This window comes from Pinus tabuliformis, chromosome J, assembly GCF_031772625.1.
Source record: "Pinus tabuliformis cultivar Carrire ecotype Pingquan chromosome J, CPIR1, whole genome shotgun sequence".
Classification (NCBI taxonomy): Eukaryota; Viridiplantae; Streptophyta; class Pinopsida; order Pinales; family Pinaceae; genus Pinus; species Pinus tabuliformis.
Genome location: NC_142295.1, coordinates 1296294630 through 1296300915, shown reverse-complemented (window position 1 = coordinate 1296300915; position 6286 = coordinate 1296294630). Strand labels below are relative to the sequence as shown.

At 37.4% G+C, this 6286-nt stretch overlaps 1 pseudogene across 1 annotated transcript; it reads left to right on the top strand.

The window, feature by feature from the left end:
* Positions 1-4139: 4139 nt before the first annotated feature.
* Positions 4140-5454, top strand: LOC149232041 (ADP-ribosylation factor GTPase-activating protein AGD2 pseudogene; annotated as a pseudogene). Its single transcript, XR_016248449.1, has 2 exons — positions 4140-4660; positions 4792-5454. The product of XR_016248449.1 is annotated as an ADP-ribosylation factor GTPase-activating protein AGD2 pseudogene (transcript).
* The last annotated feature ends 832 nt before the right edge of the window (positions 5455-6286 follow it).

Sequence of the window (6286 nt, the reverse complement as noted above, 5' to 3'; positions counted from 1 at the left end):
TTCTACGCCACAACTTATCCCTGGGGACTGTGTCAAATGCTTTTTTGAAGTTAACAAAGTAGCAAAATACTTCTTCTTTGTCCTCCCAAACCTTTTCAATAATGTGTCTCAACGTGATGCCATGATCCACTGTCGAATGTTTCGGCCTAAAACTCGCTTGTCCTCTTGCCCTCTTTTCTTTTAGTTCTGCCCACTTGCTAATTCTGTCTTCTACCATGCTGCCGAAAAGCTTTGCAAACAAAGGATTAATCATAATTGTTCTATAGTTGGATGGATTATTAATGTCTCCACTTTTAAAAAGGGGTATTGCTAGGCTAGTTGTCCAGTCTCTTGGGAATCCTTCCTGAATGATGTTGTTGAATATTTTCATGATGTGCGGTGCAAAAGCGTTCATTCCCCATTTTAGATACTCTGCTTGAAGTTCAACCAAGACCTTTGCCTTTCCTGTTTTCAACTTCTTAATTCAATTCTCCACCTCCTGTAATGTGAAGAGCTTTGAATTTGTGTTGATCCTAGGGGGGGACTCCGCCTCAGATTCTTTCTCATAGAGTTGCCTTGCATATTCAAACCATTGATTGGTTGTAATATTATTTTCAATTTGCTTCTTCCTTGGTTGTAGTTCCTGCCAGAAAAGTTTTGGATTATTCTTGCTTAAATATATTAACTCTTCTCTCCTTGTTTGCATGAACTCGTCTTTTTTCCTTTTTAGTATCGGCTTATATAACTTTACATTCATCTTCCCTTTTCCTGCCTTTTTCAAGGTTGTCCTTGCCATTTTGCATTCCTCATCAAACCAAGCATTTACAGGAAAACAATTTGATTCTGATTTCCTATTTTTTGCTCTTTTGCACTTCTCAAGTGCACTTTGGATTATATTTGTTAACTCATGGCTGCTGAAGCGTTTGAAACCAGTTTTCTCCTTCTGAATTAATCTTTCTAACATTATCTTGAAGATAGTACCATTTTCTTGTGTTAGAAGAATTTTGCCCCTTAATAGTGATTGTCGAGAGCATTGGGTTTTCCTCTTATGCTGCCTTTCTTCCAACCATGATAACCTTATAAAAATTAGGTTATGGTCTGATTTTAAGTCCCAAATATGCTCTCCAGTACTGACTTCATCTATCTTTTCTATTAAGCTTTGTGAACACATCACATAGTCAACGACACTTGCCCCATTGTATGTGTTGCAAGTGAAGTTCCCAGACCTTTTCCATCTATCTAGACCATTGCAAATAATTAAGTTGAAAGCCCCACATAGTGTAAGCAACTCATCTCCAAAATGATTGCTAACTTTGTCATCTTCTGAACACCTCATCCATTGGGGATTCTCCTCTTCAATGAGCTAAATAGGATTGTTATCCTCTTTGCAACAAAGGATGCTAGCTTGATTATTTGTTGTTCTAGCATTGAAATCTCCCACTAAAAGAACTTCTCCCTGCTGAGAGTACACAACAATATCTTGTTTTAAAGCTGCATATGGATCCTTGCTGTCAAGCCCCTTATTTTTGTAAGTTTTTGAGACTTGAGGGGCAAAATAGCATGCTACAATTCTTATGTGATTCTCGTTCTCTGATATTTTCAACCATAAATGTTGTTTATTTGCATCTTCTTTAATTAACTGAATGTGATGACCACCTTTTTCTTTCACTAAAACTTGTATTAACCCATACCCTTTGCCATTTTCTGCTACCTTGTTCCAAACTGCCAGCTTCAAATAACCATCAAACACAGGGGTTTTGCAACCATCATGCTCATGAGTTTTCGTGAGACAAATTATGTCTCTACCTTCCGCAATAGGCCCTAACCCAGGTCCCCCCCTCGAAGGGTATCCTCTACAATTCCAACAAACTAAACTTAGGTAGACCTGGGTAGGATTTGACTGCTATGTAGTTTGGCACATAAGACTCAAATTTGAGTCTTCACCCATTTTTGTCCATGTTCTTCTTGTTGTTTTCGTCTCTATTATTGAATTCTCTGTTTTTTGTCTATTGTCAGCTTGCTGCCCTGATTTGCCTGGAGGCCCAAACACTGCAATAACGACTTTCCCATTGTACAACCATGCCCTTTTCCCTTCATTTCTTGCTGTTCTAATTTTCTCCACTTCATCCCTTCTCTCCTCTTGTTGTTTTTTGGTTAAATCTTCATTGAGGAAGAAGTATGAGCCTTTCAAGAGTTTCTTTTTGCCCAAAAGCTGTCATTTTTCTTGTACGCTTGCCATGGTGACTTTTATGGGTCGAGGCCTCTCTTCACATATCCTCCCAACCCTTCTTGCTTGGCAAATTTGCCCTTTCCAATGTAGTTTCTCTTTCAGAAAGTCTCTTGTCAAATTGAGAGTACTTTCATTCTTCCCATAATCTCTTATTCCCCTGATAATAAAGTTTGATTTTCTGTCATGTCTTTCTTTTTGTTCTATTTCCTGTGCTCTGCGATCACTTGCATCTTCTTCTTCCTCTGTCCTTATGTAACCATTAGCGTCTTCAGCTCTAGCTTTTATTTTTTTTGGACTATGTTTTCCACTGTTCATTTTTTCCTTCCCTTTGGAAATGTCTATTTGCTGAGATACCTGTGTATCTACCTGAGTTTGTTTAGAAATTATCACATCTTTGTTTGTTGTTATCACATATTTTGCTTACCATTGAATTTCTTGAAGTTAGTTAAACTCTGGCAGGTTTACAGAGATTCATGGACCTGAAAATCTGATCGGAATTTCATTGACGGGGAAATGATGTGGTTGATGCGGTGGTGGTAGGTTGTGGATGGCCCACCGGCAGACGAAACAAGGGTTCACAACGGAACAGGAAAGAATGGTTTGTAAGGTTGGCAATTGCCCGAGAGCAAGGGATAGATGGACAAAACAGCGGACTGAAGACGACCAGCAACACTGAACAGACTATAGCGATGCCAGAGGACCAAGATGGCTCTTAATTCTAGATGGAGCAAAAATATTCTTACTTCATAGAAAAATAAATAAATATATATATATATATATATATATATATATATATATATATTATTAAGAATTTGAATGATGTATTTTTACAAAAAGGGCCCTGGCTTAAATAAGCCATTGGGAGCCTTTTCGAGAAAACCCAATTACATAATTACCCTGTTACATATTTTTTTTTAGTTTTTTACATAACAGATGACAAGAAACCATATCAAAATATTGTTTAAGCTGTAAAACCTCCTCAAGAATGGGATTGAGTGTGGGAATGTGACAATGCTGGAGATTTGTCACATTATAAACCAATTTATAATTACCATAGAATCGCTGAAGATTTATAGAGAATGACAATCTTTTTCAATTGCAAAAAGCTGAAGATTTGTAGAGAATGACAATCCTTTTCAATTGCAAAAAGTAGAAAGGAGAAGTAGTTTAAGGCTTAGAAGTTTTGCATAATTGTTAGTTCTCCTCCCCAGACCGCTCTGAAGTTTATAAAAATGATTTTCGTGGAGATAAAGGACAGCTCCTTGCCACAATTTCCTTTTTCTGAAGATGCTCCATCAAAATAAGCCCAAGGTTGAGATCTGTCCACCTCAGTGACAATATTCCGATGAGCATGAGAGACTTCATCAACTGGGATCATGTCATAATCTGCGACCACTTTTGCTGCTACCCGATCTGGAATAGAGGTAGCTCTGTTCCTCGCATTCCAAATGCCCCAACAGACTAATGGAGGTAAGTTTCTGAGCTGTTCAGGCGTGGCTTGCTCCCACCATTCCTTCCATGCTTTGCAGAAGGATATCCCTTGCCAAATAGAAATGTTTTCCAAAAAAAAATCATTATAGCTTTCCTCCTATCAACCTGATTCAAATAATTACTTTTTGACTATGATATGTTTCGCCTAATATTAGTTAAAGAAACTAACAAATATACAAATTTTAATGTCAACAATGTCCAACATATATATGGATATAGGAAGCAATATGTCCTACTGAGCAATTCAAACATCAAAGAAAATTATATTTCGACTGATATTTATGATGTATGGCTTTGAGAAAATCCCACAAATTTGCAGTTTTACTTTTAGAATATCAACAGGTCCTCGACTATTGTGTTTTCTCTTTGCAGATTTCAGATTTGTTTTCTTTCGTTTGAATTATTTGTTTTTAGATTTTGCAACAGAGCTAACATTGACATGCGGTTCTTCAAAAATATAAAAACTGTGCAGTATGCTGAAAAGCGGTTAGTATCAAAGGAAAAATTTGATGCGGAGTTACCACCATTGGAGTATCGTATGTGGGATGCAGTTCAAAAAAATAACAAACAAATGGTCTACCGTCTTCTTGTCATGTATGATGCAAATGTTACAACTACTTACGAGCAGTCTAAGTCAAGTAGCCTTTCCAATTTTTCGAAGGGGATTCCAATTGATTATGATATATCACAAAACAGTTATAGGGGAAACTTGCAGCTCCCAGATTCAGGAACATCAAGCCCAAGTTCAGTAGCTTACTCTGACGATTTAAGTGAAATCGAGGGTGGCTTGCAAGGATGCTCATTGCTGCATCTTGCATGCCATACTGGTGATCTGGGTATGTTAGAGTTATTATTGCAGTATGGTGCAGATGTAAATGCTCAAGATTATTATGGAAGAGTGCCTCTTCATCATTGTATTTTCAAAGGGAAGAATCAGTTTGCAAAGCTGCTGATAAGAAGGTATATTAGTTTTTAGTATTTATTAGCAAATAAATGCATGATTAGATTTTATTTGTCAATAGAGAAATCTTGTACATCTTTGCTTTAAATCAATCCATAATTTAATGTGAACCTTTTCTGTGTTTTTTCAGGGGTGCAAATCCAATGATTGTTGATGGGAGAGGTAAAACACCATTACAGAGAGCAATGGAGATAGGTGCTATTACAGATGATGAGCTTTTCCTTCTCCTATCTGAACATAACAGATAATGCATAGTCTCAGTTCAAGGGTAGACAAAGAAAAGTGGCTTCTGTTCCCAAAGCCTTTTGTATTATATGGTTCGGCTGTTCATTTATTGTTGGATGTCTTGCTTTTTCATTGGAAATTTATCGGACACTTGGGAGTTGCACAAATGTGTCATGTAACCTTATTGAAATGTGCTGTGATTACTGGTGTAAACTTATTTGAAAGTATGTCTGTAGAGCTTACATCCATGTCCAATGGATGTAATATCTTCTTTTATATGGAGTGTTTGCAGTTTCATAATTACGCTTTGCTGGGCCTGATCTTAACAGTTAAATTATTATGTTGTTTCCCGCTCTATCTGACATGAAATGCATGTCTTTCACTTGGTTATTAGGATGCCCTTGTAATTCCCCTCAAGGGACTATCAGAGCCTCTGAATTAGGGGTAGCCAAAGAAAAGTGCTTATGTTCCCAAAGCCTTGTGTATTATAGGGTTCTGCTGTTAATTTATTGTTGGATATCTTGCTCTTTCATTGGAAGTCTATCTGACACTCGAGAGTTGCTTTTAAGCATCTTGCAACAAATGTATCATGTACCCTTATTGAAATGTGGTACGAATACGGTGTAAACTTATTTGAAGATATGTTTAGACTCTATAGAGCTTACATCAATGCCCAATGGATTTAATGCCTACTTTTATTTGGAGTGTTTGCAGTTCCATTATTACTCTTTGCTGGCCTTTATTTTAACAATTATTATGTTGTTTCGCTCCTCTATCTGACATAAAATGCACGTCTTTCACTTCGTTTTTAGGATGCCCTTGTAATTTCACCCAAGGTACTATCATTGCCTCTGAATGGGGGTATTGGGCTGATGGTTCTTAATTGTTGAAAGACTTGACTTGGCAAACTACTCACTAAAGCTGGAGTGTAAGGGTTTGACTTGGACTCTGCAAAAGCTCGGAAGCAGGAATCTGTTCAAAGCAAGGGTTGCCATTTCCTTTGTGGTGTTTATATTAAATCCCAGCAAGATTTTCCATCTGCCTATGAGTTGGACTGGAAGCAAATGGCCTGAGAGTTACTCCCAGGTACTCACGAGTACTGACATGCCTGATTTATTGTTGATGAGTTTAACTCACTGCCAAAATGTCAAACTTGGGCCCAAGTTAACTTGGCTTGACAGTAGGTCTGAGCATTTTTTAATTCGAGAGCACTCATAAGACTGCCAAAGAGTCAAACTGGGGAGTTAACTAGGCTCAACTTTAGGTCTGAGCGGAGTTTAACTTGGAAGCACTCGTAACACTCATTTATATTTTTGAACTATGGTTATAATGGCAAAGTCTACCTTATTGTATAAATGGGAGTTGCATATGGTGATACAATATGCCCATCCTTTTCCAAT